The 16,911-nt window shown below is 42.7% G+C and overlaps 1 pseudogene; it reads left to right on the top strand.

Moving 5' to 3' along the window:
• Window positions 1,417-4,829, top strand: LOC109220506 (annotated as a pseudogene).

The following is a 16,911-nucleotide window of genomic DNA, read 5'->3' as shown; positions in this document are numbered from 1 at the left end:
GCGGAGCCTCAGATTGAGTTTGATGATGAGGTTCCAGCCCAGACAGTTCCGGTAGGCCCAGATTATGTCCCAGAGGGGTTCATTGCTACCCCAGTACTCCAGGATGCTTTGGTCCGTCTAGTGGGCCTTATGGAGAGTGTCACTCGGGAAGGCTTACTTCCTTTAGCACCAGCCGTCTCTCAGGATGGGGGAGGAGCACAGACTCCTGCTACCCGCACTCCGGAGCAGATGGCTCCCCAATTTCAGACTCCAGCAGCTCAGCTAGTTGGAGCAGTTCAGCCGGGTGTGGTAGCTCAGACCAGTGAGGGAGCAGCTATGTCTGCCGATGCTTTGTTGAGGTTGGATATGTTCACCAAGTTGTTCACTACTACTTATGGTGGTACATCTTCAAAGGATTCCCAGGATTACTTAGACAACTGTCATGAGTTTCTTCGGAACATGGGGATAGTGGAGACAAATGGGGTCGACTTTGCTGCTTCTCACCTGTTAGGTTCCGCCAAGACTTGGTGGAGAGATTATTGTTTGGCTAGGCCAGCTGGGTCGCCTGCCTTGACTTGGGATCAGTTCTCTCAGCTATTTCTGGAGAAGTTTCTTCCTATCACTCAGAGGGAGGACTTTCGTAGGCAGTTTGAGCATCTCCAGCAGGGTTCTATGACCGTCACTCAGTACGAGACCAGATTCATTGCTTTGGCCCGTCATGCTCTTATTATACTTCCCACCGAGAGACAGAGGGTGAGGAAGTTCATTGAGGGACTCGCTCAGCCGATTCGATTGTAGATGGCTAAGGAGACTGGGAGTGAGATTTCTTTCCAGGATGCGGCCAATGTGGCCAGGAGAGTGGAGATGGTTCTATCGCAGGGGAGTGTTCAGGGGTCGGACAAGAGGCCCCGTCATTCAGAAAGATTCAGTGGTGCCTCATCTGGAGGCAGGGATTCTTTCGGTAGGGGCCATCCTCCCAGGCCGTTTCATTCAGCACTTCAGACTTCTCATGGTGCTCCAGGTGGCTTTGGTTCTCATGTGCAGTATTCTGATCAGCAGTCCTACCATGCACCATCAGCTCCTATCAGAGCACCTCCTCTTCAGAGCTATTCTCATGGTCAGCCGGCCTGCCAGGGTCAGTCTTAGTTTCCTCAGATGCAGCCTCAGGTGGATGCTTCGAGTGCGGTGAGTACGATCATATCCGGAGAGCTTGTCCGAGATTAGTGGGTGTTGAGTCGCAGCAGCAGGGTTCCCGTGCCATGGTTCAGGCACCAGATGTTCCACCGCCCGCTCAGCTAGCTAGGGGTGGGGGTAGAGGTGCTAGATGTGGGGGTAGAGGTATTAGAGGTGGAGGTCAGGCCGCTAGAGGTGGTGGCCAGCCAGCAGGAGGCCGTCCCAGAGACGTAGCACAGAGTGGTGGGGCCCAGTCCCGATGTTATGCTCTGCCAGGCAGACCTGAGGCGAATGCCTCCGATGCAGTTATCACAGGTACTGTTCTGGTTTGTAGTAGAGATGCTTTAGTTCTATTTGATCAGGATCTACATACTCCTATGTGTCATCTTATTTTGCACCGTATCTGGCCATGCCTAGTGATTCCTTGAGTGCTCCCGTATATGTGTCTACACCGGTGGGTGATTCTATTATGGTAGATGGTGTCCATCGTTCCTGTATAATTATGATTGGGGGTCTTGAGACTCGGGTAGATTTGTTACTTTTGGATATGGTTGATTTTGATGTCATATTGGGGATGGATTGGTTATCCCCTTATATGCTATATTGGATTGCCATGTCAAGACCGTGACCTTAGCCTTACCGGGTTTACCTCATCTAGAGTGGAGAGGGACTCCTGGTCATTCTACCCGTAGGGTTATCTCATATATGAAGGCTCGATGTATGGTTGATAAGGGATGTTTGGCCTATTTGGCGTATGTTCGTGATTCTAGTGCTGATGTTCCTTCTATGGATTCTGTGCCTGTTGTTCGTGAGTTTCCTGAGGTATTTCCTTCAGACCTGCCGGGCATGCCACCCGACAGGGATATTGACTTCTGCATTGATTTGGCTCCGGGCACTCAGTCCATTTCTATTCCGCCGTATCGTATGACCCCGCCTGAGTTGAAAGAATTGAAGGAGCAGTTGCAAGACTTGCTTGGTAAGGGCTTTATTAGGCCTAGTGTCTCGCCTTGGGGTGCGCCAGTGTTGTTTGTTAAGAAGAAGGACGGATCGATGAGGATGTGTATAGATTACCGGCAACTGAACAAGGTCACGATCAAGAATAAGTACCCATTGCCAAGGATTGATGATTTGTTTGACCAGCTTCAGGGTGACCAAGTGTTTTCTGAGATCAACTTGAGATCGGGCTACCATCAGTTGAGGATTAGGGCATCCGATGTCCATAAGACAGCTTTCCGCACTCGGTACAGGCATTATGAGTTCTTGGTGATGTCATTCGGGTTGACAAATGCCCCAGTAGCTTTCATGGATTTGATGAACCGAGTGTTCAAGAATTATGTGGATTTCTTCGTGATTGTCTTCATTGATGATATTTTGATCTATTCCCGCAGCCGGGAGGAGCACGAGCAGCATCTTCGAGTCGTTCTTCAGACTCTAAGGGATAGTTAGTTGTATGCTAAGTTTTCGAAGTGCGAGTTTTGGTTGAGCACGTTATTTCAGCAAAGGGTATTTAGGTGGATCCGAAGAAGATAGAGGCAGTCAAGAACTGGCCTCGACCCACATCAGCTACGGAGATCCAGAGTTTCTTGGGTTTGGCAGGTTATTACCGTCGGTTTGTGGAGGGGTTTTCATCTATTGCAGCCCCGATGACCAGGTTGACCCAGAAGGGTGCCCAGTTCAGGTGGTCGGACGAGTGTGAGGCGAGCTTTCAGAAGCTCAAGACAGCTTTAACTACGGCACCAGTGTTGGTTTTGCCCACAGGTTTAGGGCCATATACAGTTTATTGTGATGCATCTTGTATTGGACTTGGTATGGTGTTGATGCAGGATGGCAAGGTCATTGCATATGCTTCGCGGCAGTTGAAGATTCATGAGAAGAATTATCCAGTTCATAATTTGGAGTTAGCAGCCATTGTTCACGCGCTGAAGATTTGGAGGCACTATTTGTATGGCGTGTCATGCGAGGTGTTCACAGATCACAAGAGTCTGCAGTATTTGTTCAAGCAGAAGGAACTAAATTTGAGGCAGAGGAGGTGGTTGGAGCTGTTGAAAGACTATGATATCACCATCTTGTATCATCCGGGGAAGGCCAATGTGGTGGCCGATGCTTTAAGAAGAAAGTCAGCCAGTATGGGCAGTTTTGCGTATATTCCGGTCGGTGAGAGACCGCTTGCTTTGGATGTTCAGGCTTTGGCCAATCAGTTCGTGAGGTTGGATGTCTCTGAGCCCAGCCGTGTGTTAGCTTGCACAGTCGCTCGTTCTTCAATATTTGAGCGTATCAGAGATCGGCAGTATGATGATCCTCATTTGTGTGTCCTTAGAGATACAATGCGGCACGGAGGTGCCAAGCAGGCTACAGTTGGAGATGATGGAGTCTTGACGATGCAGGGTGCCATTTGTGTGCCTAATGTGGATGGACTTCGTGAGCTGATTCTAGAGGAGGCCCATAGTTCCCGGTATTCTATCCATCCGGGCGTCGCTAAGATGTATCAGGATTTGCGGCAACATTATTGGTGGAGAAGGATGAAGAAGGACATTGTTGCCTATGTAGCTCAGTGTTTGAATTGTCAGCCGGTAAAGTACGAGCATCAGAGACCTGGTGGTTTGTTTCAGAAGATTGAGATTCCTGAGTGGAAGTGGGAGCGAATCACTATGGACTTCGTTGTTGGACTCCCACGGACTCAGAGGAAGTTTGATTCAGTATGGGTTATTGTTGATAGGTTGACCAAGTCGGCGCATTTCATTCCTGTGGCAGTTTCCTATTCCTCGGAGCGGTTGGCTGAGATCTATATCCGGGAGATTGTTCGTCTTCATGGCGTGCCCGTGTCTATCATTTCTGACCGGGGTACGCAGTTTACCTCGCATTTCTGGAGGGCAGTTCAGCGTGAGTTGGGTACTCGGGTCGAGTTGAGCACAACATTTCATCCTCAGACGGACGGGCAGTCCGAGCGTACTATTCAGATTTTGGAGGATATGCTCCGAGCATGTGTTATTGATTTTGGAGGTTCTTGGGATCAGTTCTTGCCATTAGGAGAGTTTGCCTACAACAACAACTACCAGTCGAGCATTCAGATGGCCCCCTATGAGGAATTATATGGTAGGCGGTGTCGGTCGTCGGTTGGGTGGTTTGAGCCGGGAGAGGCTCGGTTGTTGGGTACAGATCTAGTTCAGGATGCCTTGGATAAGGTGAAGATCATTCAGGATAGGCTTCGTACAGCTCAGTCTAGGCAGAAGAGTTATGCCGACCGCAAGGTTCGTGATGTGGCATTCATGGTCGGAGAGCGAGTGTTGCTCCGGGTGTCGCCCATGAAGGGTGTGATGAGATTTGGTAAGAAGGGCAAGCTAAGCCCTAGATTCATTGGGCCGTTTGAGATTCTTGATCGAGTGGGAGAGGTAGCTTACAGACTTGCGTTGCCGCCAAGTTTATCAGTCGTGCATCCAATATTTCATGTGTCCATGCTTCGGAAGTATCACGGCGATCCATCCCACGTGTTGGACTTCAGCACTGTCCAGTTGGACAAGGACTTGACCTATGAGGAGGAGTCGGTAGCTATTCTAGACCGGCAGGTTCGTCAGTTGAGATCAAAGAAGTTCCCTTCAGTTCGTGTTCAGTGGAGAGGTCAGCCTGCCGAGGCAGCTACCTGGGAGTCCGAGTCCGATATGCGAAGCCGATATCCCCATCTTTTCCCCGACTCAGGTACTACTTTTCTATGTCCGTTCGAGGACGAACGCTTGTTTTAGAGGTGGAGGATGTGAACTTGATTTACAAGTTAATTCTATGTTCCGAGGCCTTAAAAGCCTCCTTTTATCTTACCTCGATTTGCGTGCACGGTCTGAGCGTATATCCGGAATACTTTTATGTGAAAATTTGATAAAAATGCTAATTTGGCCTTTAAAATTAATTTAAGTTGACTTCGATCAACATTTTGGGTAAACGGACCCGGACCCGTGATTTGATGGTCCCGGAGGGTCCGTAGAAAAATATGGGACTTGGGCGTATGCCCGGAATTGAATTCCGAGGTCCCATGCCCGAGAAATGAATTTTTGAAAAAAATTGTTTAACTGAAATTTTAAGAGTTTTTGGAAACTTAAATGTGTTTGAATTTGATGGTATCGGGCCCGTATTTTGGTTCCGAAGCCCGGTACAAGTCTTATATGGTATTTAAGTTGTGCATGCAAAATTTGGTAAGAAACGGACTTCATATGACGTGAATCGACATCGGTTGTGAAATTTGAAACTTAAGAGTTCTTGGGATTTCTCTTTGATTTTGATGCTAAATTCATAGTTACTGATGTTATTTTGATGATTTGATCACACGAGCAAGTCCGTATGATGTTTTTAGACTTGCATGCATGTTTGGTTTGGAGCCCCGAGGGCTCGGGTGAGTTTTGGATAGGCCACAGAGTGAAATTGGACTTAGGAAAACTGCTGTGTGTTGCAGGTCTGCAGGCTTCGCAATTGCGAGCTCGCATTTGCGACTAACCATCGCATTTGCGATGACTGGGCAGGGGGGGGGGGGTGACCTTCGCATTTGCAAAGCTCCAGCCGCATTTGCAACTCCAACAGTGTTCGCATTTGCGAACGGTTGTTCGCATTTGCGAGGTTGACAGGGCAGGCCTTACTTCGTAATTGAGAAGCCTTGGCCGCAATTGCGAGTTCGCATTTGTGAACATATCATCGCAAATGCGATATCTACGCCTGTGTAAATCATAACTTAGCCGAAAATTCTTCATTTTTCAAACTCCCTCAAATCCTAAGCTCTCTTGGGCGATTTTCTAAAGAAAAGTTCTTCTTCAAATCGATTGTAAGTCATTTCTAACTTTTTTTCTTTAATCTATAACATCTTTTTACATGATTTCAACTCAAAATCAAGGGTTTTCATGGGGGAAATTAGGTGTTTTGGGTAGAACCTAGGATTTTCAAATTTTGGGGATTTGGACCTCAATTTGAGGTCCGATTTCAAAACAAATTAAACATTTGAGTTCGTGGGTGAATGAGTAATCGTGTTTTGGTTCGAACCTCAGGTTTTGACCATGTGGGCCCGGGAGTCGATTTTTGACTTTTTGGGGAAATCATTGGAAAACTTATTTTTATGCATTAGCATTGATTCATTTAGCATTTATTGATATCATTAAGTAAATTGTGGCTAGATACAAGCGAATTGGAAGTGGAATCGAGGGGTAAATCGGTAGTTGAGGCTTGAATTGTGTTTGTGGCATCGAGGTAAGTGTTTGGTCTAACCTTAGCTTGAGGGATTAGGAGTTGTGTCTTATTTGCTATGTGTTAATTGATGAATACGACGTATAGGTGTGGTGACGAGTACCTATACGTTGGTGTCAAGCATGCCCGTGAGTCTTATACTATGAATGTCGCGACTCCGTTATGTATTATCCATGCTTAATATGATTTTATTAATGTTGAACTAGGCTTATGGAAGTATTCTTGGTAATTGGACATTGTAGAGTATTGGCTCCAGTTGAGGTTTCTTTTGTGAAGTTACTTGTTGGTATAGGTTTGGTTATAGCTAATTCCCTTGCCAGGACGTATTTAATTCTTACTGTTAGTTCCCTTGCCGGGATGTGATTCTTCTTCTTGTTGGTTCCCTTGCCGGGACGTATTTAATTCTTACTGTTAGTTCCCTTGCCGGGATGTGATTATTCTTGTTGTTGGTTCCTTTGCCGGGATATTGTTGTTTCCTTATTGTTCCCCTACCGAGATTCTTTTGTGATTAGTGTTGATTTGTATATTTGGATCGGGTTGCACGCCGCAACAATAATATATGGGACCGGGTTGCACGTCGCAACGAGGAGTAATAAGGGAGGACAGGAGGGGTCGGGTTTCACGCCGCAACAGTTATATATGATTTGGATCGGGTTGCACGCCGCAACAATGATATGTGATTAGGATTGGGTTGCGCGCCGCAACAATAACGAACAAAAGTGGTTATAGATTCATTACTGATTCCTTATTCTGGCTGGCGTGAAATTTAAGATGTTTTTTATGCTTTTCTCCTGAGATTCTATTGGTACTTGATATTCCCCACAGCAAGTTCCCTCTCCCCGCCTTTAATTGCTAGTTTCTGTCGTCATTATTTGTTGTATATGATATAACTGTACAGGTTTATTTGGTAGTCTTGTCCTAGCCTCGTCACTACTTCGCCGAGGTTAGGCTAGACACTTACCAGCACATGGGGTCGGTTGTGCTGATACTACACTCTGCACTGTGTGCAGATCCCGATGCTGCAGCTTTGGGACCACAGTGAGGTTGCTGCTTCCAGTACATCAAGCGACCCGAGGTAGTCCTGCAGGCGTCCGCAGGCCTTGGCGTCTCCTTCTATCATTTCCTTTCTGTTTTTACTTATTCAGAGACAGATTCGTGTATTTCTATTCTGACTTTATTTGTAGTATTCATAGATGGTCCGTGACATTATGACACCAGATTCTGGGTAGAGTTGTACTTAGACTTTCGCAGTTTGTATTAATCTAAACTAAAGGTGTTTAACGGGTGGGTCGGGCCGGGCCGGGCCTATATTTTTTGGATCCGTACGGGTTACGGTCCGGGCCGGTTACGGGTTGGGTCTTAACGGGTTTAACGGGTTCGGGTTCATCCGGGTAAAAATTGAACCATAAGGGTTAGGGGTTGAGGGGGCCGGGCCGGGTTTAGTATAATTTTAATTTTTTTTTTTGGATTTTGTATAAATATTGTAAGTTATAGTATCAATACAAAGTACTAACATAAAGAATACAAGGAAGATGGGAAAAAATTGCACTTATAAATTGCAAGTGCTATATTTATTTCAAAATTACAAAATTAAAGTTTGCATTTAAAAAGTAAATTAACAAATAAATAGTAAACTAAATTTTCATGCATAATAAATTAATAATACTTCAAATTAATCTAACAAACTAAATCATTAAGCATAAATACGTCTAATAATTTAAAATAACACAAATTGTCTTAAAATCTTAAAATAACACATATATAGCATATTTTATAAATAATACGTTACCATCATATTCTATGATTTGAGCATTTATAGTTTTATACCCTAAATATATACACTATATGTTAAATTCCAACAATTTTAAATTATGTTAATTAGTATACAATAATTGGTATATTCATGGTATGTTTATAGTATATTCATGGTATATTTATGGTATATTCATGTTATATTCACGTTCCGGGCCGGTCCGGGCCAAGCCGGTTAATCGGTTTAACGGCACTGTTCATCTAACGGGTTTTACCGGGCCGGGTAGCCCGTTTCAAAAATTTAAACCGTCCAAACCCACCCCAACCCCCTACCTAGCCCAGCCCAGCCCCCCTTACCTGTCCGGGCCGGTTTCGGGTTCTACCGGTCTGGGCCGGTCCGGAACCGGGCTGACCCGGCCCGTTTAACACCCTTAATCTAAACTATCAAATTTCTTCTTCCGCATTGTTTTTGTTATTATTATTTCCGCTGCTTTTGTTATGTTGTTTTGAAATTGTTAAGGGATTAAAAATGAAAATGGTTAAATAATTGGAATAATTGGCTTGACTAGCTTTCACTAGTAGGCGCCATCACGACTCTCGAGGGTGGGAAATCCGGGTCGTGACATACTAATGCATAAATATGGTTCTGAGGACCGCTCGAGCTAGATGCTCCATCTCTTCCTCTACCACGACCGATTGGTGCTTCTGAACCTTGCCCAGGGGGGCGTACTGATAATGACAAACCAGCTACAGATCCTGCTGGCTGAGCTATGCTTGTATCACCTCTCATCGGACAATCCCTCATAACGTGGCCTGGATAACCACAAGTATAACAAACACCCAACCCCATACGACATTACCCGGCATGCTGCTTACCACATTGAGCACATCGTGGAAAGGGCGGCCTCATCTGACTTGACTCACCCCTATACTGAGAACTTGAGGCCCTAGGATTCTGACCAGGACCTGAATATGTGGAACGATCAAATCTCTTACCGCCAAACTGAGGGGGTGCGCTAGCCGATGATTGGGCTGGATACCTCGAGTACTGTTGTCTCTGACCACCTCGAAACACTACCAGAAGGACCCTAAGATCTCGCTCTCTTATTATGGGCCCTATCATGCTCACGGTCGGCCCTCTGCTTCTGCTTACGCTCCTCTACACCCTGAACGTATGCCTGAATACGAGAAATATCCATGTCTGGCTGAAGTGCAAGTGCGGCTCTAACCCCATCACGAACCGGTGAACCCGATCCTCCATCTTAGATACAATAGTGGGAGCATACCTGGCTAACGAGTCAAACTGAAGACTGTACTCCCGAACACTCATATTACCCTGCCGAAGGGTCAAGAACCTATCAACTCTGGCCCGTCTAAGCTCTGGTGGCAGATAATGATGAAGAAAAGCTTCTGTAAACTCATGCCATACTGCTAGAGGAGCATCCTTACCTCTGGAAAACTCCCAAGACTCGTACCAATTAACTGCAACATCTTGGAGTCTATAGGAGGCTAGCTCAACCGACTCAGTCACAGTGGCCTTCAATACCCTCAACATCCTTTGCATTTTATCAATAAATACCTTAGGGTCCTTGTTTGGATCTGCTCCAGTGAATACGGGAGGGTCCAAATTAATGAAATCACGAACCCTCGCACTGACCGACCTATCTGCATGACCAATACCTACTTCCTGACGCCGATCCTGTGCGGCTACTAATCGAGTTAAAAGTTGAATAGCATCTCTCATATCCTGACCCAGTGCATCTGGCTGAGGAGTTGGACGTACAGGGGCGGGCGCTGGAGCTGGTGCCCCTCGGAGATCTTCTGGAGAGGGCGGGGTATGTGAGGTCTGAGATGGAATCTCACTATGAGACTATCCCCGAGCCCTGGTAACTCGTGGCGTTCAACTAGTAGTCTCATCAGCCACGGACTTACCCTTCTGGGCGGCTGTAGCCTTCTTCGGCATCGCTGAAAGCATAACACATCGTTAGGAAAATGAATTCTTATATCGCACGATCTAAGATAAGAAGGGATAGGGCTGTGCATTTGGATCGGATATCCGAAATCCGATCCGATCCACTCTATTTCGGATTTTCGGATTTCGAATTTTGGATTTTCGGATTGGATACGGATTATGTTTTATAAAATTTCGGATTTTCGGATTGGATTCGGATTGGCATGATTTTAATCCAATCCGATCCGAAATCCGAAATTATATGGGCCTATATATAAATACTACCCTAAAATTTTAGGTTAAGTAAGCTTATTCATTTATCAGACAACCCTAGGTTATATCGATGTTCTCTCTCACTATCACATATTTCCTCTCTTCCTCCTCTCTTCAGTTTCAGAGTTCAGTCCAGTGAAGACCTCCATTCTTCATTCTTCTTTCTTCAGTAATTCAGTCCTTTCTCGAAGTCTCATCTTTCAGGTTAGTGAACTCCAAAGTCCAATGAAGTAGAAAACTCCTCTCGAAGTCTCCACTCTCAAGTCTTCACAGTTGGAGGATTAGCCCTTTCTGATTCTTTTCCTTTTATAATTTATACACTAACCTTTCCTATGTGTGTAAATTGAACATTGTTGACCAATCTGTCCAGTAATCTTTCCTAGTCGTCTTACTGATAAATATAATTGCTCAATTTGTATTTGGAAAGTGATTGCCGGCATCTGTTTATGTACTTCGAACAAGTACTCTAATGAGTGACAATCCGATCCGAAAATCCGAAAAATTATCCGATCCAAAGTTTAAAATCCGATCCGATCCAATGTTAATTCGGATCGGATTCGGATTGACCTTTTCCGAATCCGAAATCCGAATCCGAAATATGCTAAATCCGATCCGATCCGATCCGTGCACAGTCCTAAGAAGGGAGGATAACATCCTATATGTCCTGTAGCCTCCTGTTTATAAGTGTGGTGCACAACACACCCATAAACAAGACTGTACTAGACACGGTTTATAGACAACCCTAGGATAGAACTGCTCGGATACCACTTTTATCACGATCCAAACCGATGAGCCATGACGAGTGCCCGAATCCTACCTGTCGAACACCCTTAAACATGCATCTAAAATATAACAAGAATAACATCTGTCAATAACCTACTGAATTACGAGAATAACATACATGAGGGAAACCTATCCAAAAGACATATATACATATACATATACATGCAGAATACGGTAGGGCGAGCCGACAAGGCCGCAATAGACAACTATATATCCCAAACTGGAAGCCGACAAGGCCATATACCATCCAACTGTGCAAAACTGTCTACAGACCTCTAATAGAATATACAACTGTACCATGGCGGGAGTGGGGCCCGTCATACCCATATATGTATACAAACAATCGTACAAAAAATCAAAAGCAGCTCCGAATCAAATGGAGCACACCAACTCTCGTTGATTAAGGATCTTAAGAAGGGGGACCATCAGCTTGTCTACCTGCACCTGCGGGCATGAAATGCAGGCCTCGGGAAATAGGGCGTTAGTACAAATAATGTGCTGGGTATGTAAACCATGAAAATTAGTACATAAAAGACATAGATGAAGCATGGAATAAAGAATTTAGCCTGTAAGTCTAAATAACTTTGTAAATCCTGAAACATTCATAATTTCATGCACGTGCATATAAATGTCGTGTCATGCATAGGTATAGGTGTACATAACATCATCAAGCCTCTGAGGGAATCCCATCATATCATCTCGGCCACTATGGGCAAAAATCATCAACATATACCAACTGATCAGGTGGTGGTGCGTATATAATACCATAACCTTTTCCAATATCCCAAATACATATAATATACGCGTATATAACGTCATCTGGTCATGGGTCAATGTACATGTATAAATGAATGAAATGCATAAAAAAATATGTTAATAGATCAATATACCTTTCGGATAAACTTTATCGACTACGTATTATTTTGAGATTCTTGAACACAAGATATAATAATATGTCACATGGGGAATCAAGAACATAGACACCCCTAGTACTTCTATGAATAGGGTCACTTATGAAAGTTGTGCATTTGCTCGTTTCGCTTGTATCGTATGGATCATGCCAAAAAGAAAGACGGGATAGCCTTAACATACCTGAGCCGATTCTCTTGACAATCCTTCTAACACATGCCAATTGCGACGAAACACGTAATAGCGAGATCGAAATAGGAAACAATCCGTATGATATATTTGAGGAAGATTGCACCGTACTCCCTTAGAATCGCAAATCACACGTTGCTATAATATTAAGAAATCTCGTTTGAATAAAAGGTTGAAGCAACGTTGCTAATGAAATTCTCAACTTTGCTGAAGCCTTTCCTTAACTTAGATGTAAAATACATCTTCATTTGTGAGTAGAGATGGGATTTTAGGTCTTGGTGGTGTGGGCCTCACCTATGGCTGTCCAACGGGACGGCCCGGCCCGTCCCGTCCCGCGACCCGTCCCGGTCCCGTCCCGTCCCGCTAAAAATTAAACGGGATGAGCCAATGTTACGCGGGACACGGGACGGGACGGGACGTCCCGTTTCGTCCCGTTTCGTCCCGTCCCGTTTCGTCCCGTCCTTCGTCCCGTCCCGTCCCGCGTCCCGTCCCGTCCCGCGTCCCGTCCCGTCCCGTCCCGCGTCCCGTCCCGTCCCGCCTGTTTTTTTTTATTTAAAAACTAGCCGTTGGGCAACGGCTTAAATTGCAAAAATAGCCGTTGCCAACGGTCCAAAAAGCCCCCACACCCCCCAAAACACCCCCAACCCCCCCCCCCCCCCCCCCAAACTTTTAATATAACCCCTAAGTTTAATATTTGACACTTTGGCCCTATTTTCTACTATAAATACCCCCCATTCTTCTTCATTTTTTCCCACAAAAAATCAATCTTCTCTCTCAAATCTCTTACATTCTAATATTCAATATTATTCTCTCAATATTGTTACTATCAAGTGATATCTTTCAACTTTCAAGTATTTGGGCAAATTTTTTGGAGCAACTTTCAAGCTTCAAATTAATTCGTCAAGTATTTGGAGCAATATTTCGGGCAATTTCTTCAAGTTTCAATATTTAATCACGGTGCACTCGTTCCATCTCCTAATTTTAATATATAATTTTTGCATATCATTTTAGTGCTTTAATTTTGTGTTTACTTTACGTGTTATATTTTCGTATTTCATTTGTGTGTTTAATATTTGTGTTAGCTTTTTTAATTTAGTTTCGTATTTAAATTATGGCACCTAAAAATGTATTTGGTATTTTTAAAAAAAGTAGTAAAAAAAGTAGTAAAGGTGAAAGTAGTAGTAATCCTAATCCTAACCCTTCTCCTAGACCCCCTAGAGTTAGAAAGCATATTGATGAAATGACTCATGTTGATGAAACTTCATTTTCTCAACCCCCCACATTTTATGATGTTCATGTCGGAGAACAATTAGATCATGAAACTTTACAAAGACAATTTGGCAATGATATTTTTTTTGAGGATGAAGAAAATGAGGATGAAGAAAATGAGGAAGAAGAATTAGATGAAACACCCACTAGTCCCGCAACACAAGCTCCAACTCAGAGTCAATCTCAGTCTGGAGCTTTACCCCCTGTACCCCCTGTAAGGGGTAAGCCTAAGGTTGAACGTCCCAAAACATCACTTGTATGGAAATTTTTTAAACATGATAAAGTCAATCATCGTGCTATCTGTGAAAAATGTAAGCAACAATTTGCACACTCAGTAAGTGGTGGGACGGGGGGTTTAACTAGACACTTAAGAAGTGCTCACAAAGATTTATGGATACAAGCTAACATAGAAGCCGGAAAAATTATAGATCCTACCATCAGTTCTGGCACTCCTAGTGGATCTGGTTCTAATCAAATTCAACAACAACTTGACCCTGCTTCTGGTCATGTTTTACGCAAATATAACAAAGATAGAGATCGTGAGAACTTAGCAAAAATGGTGGCTGTCTGTGGCTTACCTTTTACTTTTCCTTCTCACCCTGCTTTTGTGCATTATATACAAGAAACTTATAACCCTGCTTTTCAAGGTTTTCCTAAGACCACGGTTAGAAATGATGTTTTTAAATTTCAAACTGAATATCTTCAGTATATTCGTTGTGTATTTTTTCACTTGGATTGTAAAGTGTCTATCACATCTGATATAGGTCGTAGTCCTAATGGTTGTGATTATTTAACTGTTACATGTCATTGGGTTGATCATCACTGGAACTTGCAAAAACGTATTATTGGTTATAAATTTGTTGATTCAAAACACACTGGAGCATATATTGCAACTACTGTTCTACAAATACTTGATTTTTATGGACTCGTTAATAAAGTTCTAACTATCACCTTAGATAATGCTTCTGCTAACACAACCGCGGCAAATAGCTTAAAATCTAGACTTTGTCCAATTAATCCAACAATTTTTCATGTTAGATGTGCATGCCATATTTTTAACTTGGTTGTAAAAGATGGTCTTAATTTATTTTCTGATGCTTGTAGTAAAATACAACATGCTTGTGGCTATATTTTTCGTGCTCATAAACAAAGTAGAATTCGTGAATTTGCTCAACAATGTGCTAGTGCTGGCCTTCCATTTAGAAAAGTTCCAAAAGATGTTTGTACTAGGTGGAATTCTACTTATGAAATGCTTACAGTTGCTTATGATTATCGGGTGCCCATCCAAAAGGTATTTAATATGCATAATGCTTACCCTGTTGATCAAATTGTTGATTCTGATTGGGATGAGATCAGAGAGCTTACTAAATTTTTAGAAAAATTTTATTATGCTACAAAACAATTTTCTGGTATATATTATCCTACTATTACACAAATATTATGGTATATTTGTGGAATTTCTATTGTATTTGGTAAGTATAAAAAAAATCCAACTTATGCACCAGCCATTAAAGAAATGATTTTAAAATTTAAAAAGTATTTTTTCCCTATTCCCGAAGTTTATTTAATTTCTACACTACTTAACCCATCTTTAAAACTAAGAGGTGCAAAGGGACTTGTTCGTAAAATTTATGAGAATTTAGAAATTCAAGAAAATGAACAACCATCTCTCGAAAACTGCCAAGCTAGCATATATTCTTATGCTAGATCAATGTTTGATAAATATAAATCTATGGATACAACTAGTACTGAAACTGCTCCTTCTACTTCTAAGTCTGGAGCAGAAGTTTTATGGGAAGATATGGATGATATAACAGGTTTTGATTCCTCTATTGATGATGAACTTGATTCTTATCTTAATCAAGGATTGGAAAATATTAAAGACGAAGAAGGCAAGGAACAACTTTTGTCATGGTGGAGGGAGCGTGGCAAGGCTTTTCCAACACTTTCAATTATGGCCCGAGATATCCTGGCTATTCAAGCATCATCAGTAGCATCGGAGAGTGCTTTTAGCGCGGCAAGATTTCAAATTGGAGATCATAGACATTCATTAGCGGAGGACAGTCTAGAGATTTCCGTCTTATTCAGAGATTGGATTAATTCAGAAAGAAGAAATCTTGGTTTTGAAAAACTAACCACTAGGGAAGAAGAAGAATACAATGAGATACTTACCACTGGGAGCGATGACGGCATGGAGCTCATGGAACATCAATCAACATTGCCAATTCCAGTAGAATGTCCAAGAGATATTATTGATAAGTTACAAAGAAGATATATAGGAGCTTACAAATATTAGTATGATAATTTGTAATTGGCTACTAAGAGGCCTAGTTCAAACAGAACCCTTCCTAGAAGGTGGCTGCGTAGATTAGGTGCTCTTCAAAAGAATTGTATTTGTATTTGAGATTTGAAAGTTCTATTAATAAAATAAATGGCTCTAAGAGATGAATTATTTTTATGATTTGTCGGTGTTACTTAATAGTTAATACTTTGAAATTATATTAAATAAATTATAATTCTATTATAAATTTATATTTACTAGATTATTTCATTACAAGTCTTTTATTTTAATATTTTATAATTCTTTACTTAGTTTTCTAATTTTCTTTTTAACATACTAACATAGTAATATTTAAGTTTATTAAATAAGTCAAAAATCTAGCCGTTGCAAACTTTAAAAACATAGTAATTTTCAAAAAACTAGAATTTTTTTTTAAAAAAATACACTTAAGGCCCACGAACCCGTCCCGTCCCGTCCCGTCCCGTCCCGTTTGGTTTGGCGGGACCGGACGGGACGAACCGTTTCGTCCCGTTTGTCCCGTCCCGTTTCGTCCCGCCACCGTCCCGCCTAAATCTCGTCCCGTCCCGTCCCGTCCCGTTAAAATCGTCCCGTCCCGTCCCGTCCCGTCCCGTTGGACACCCATAGCCTCACCTTTAAACGCTTGGTGTCACATAAACCCCCAATTTTTGCCACCTTGAAGTGTGACTTAAGAATCACTAATTTGGAAATGGTGGGCTGCCACATTGGGCCTTTTAGGCCTTATCCCAAATTCTTAATTATTCACTAATTCCTTATTTAACTAATTAATCTCCCATGAACCAATAATTAACCAATTACCCACATAATTAAGAATTATCTCAAATTACTTAAAATACTACTTACTTTTAACACACTTTATGTACCCTACTATTGTGGTTATGGGTACCTTGTATGACACTAGTTCATAAATACCGGGTATTGTAGATCGTACCGTATTTTATTCCAAATCGACAACCTTCAACGAAACTCATTTTCTTTGATTCGTTTACCCTAACATTCACGGCACTTTACTTATCGCTTGTTATAAGTAGCATAAATGCTTATAACCTCAAAAATAATCTCATCCCCGAGTCTACATCGACTAACTTACGATGAA

The sequence above is a fragment of the Nicotiana attenuata genome, chromosome 2 (assembly GCF_001879085.1).
Source record: "Nicotiana attenuata strain UT chromosome 2, NIATTr2, whole genome shotgun sequence".
NCBI classification, from domain to species: Eukaryota; Viridiplantae; Streptophyta; class Magnoliopsida; order Solanales; family Solanaceae; genus Nicotiana; species Nicotiana attenuata.
Note: the sequence above shows the minus strand (reverse complement) of the source record. Positions and strands in the feature narration are given on the sequence as shown.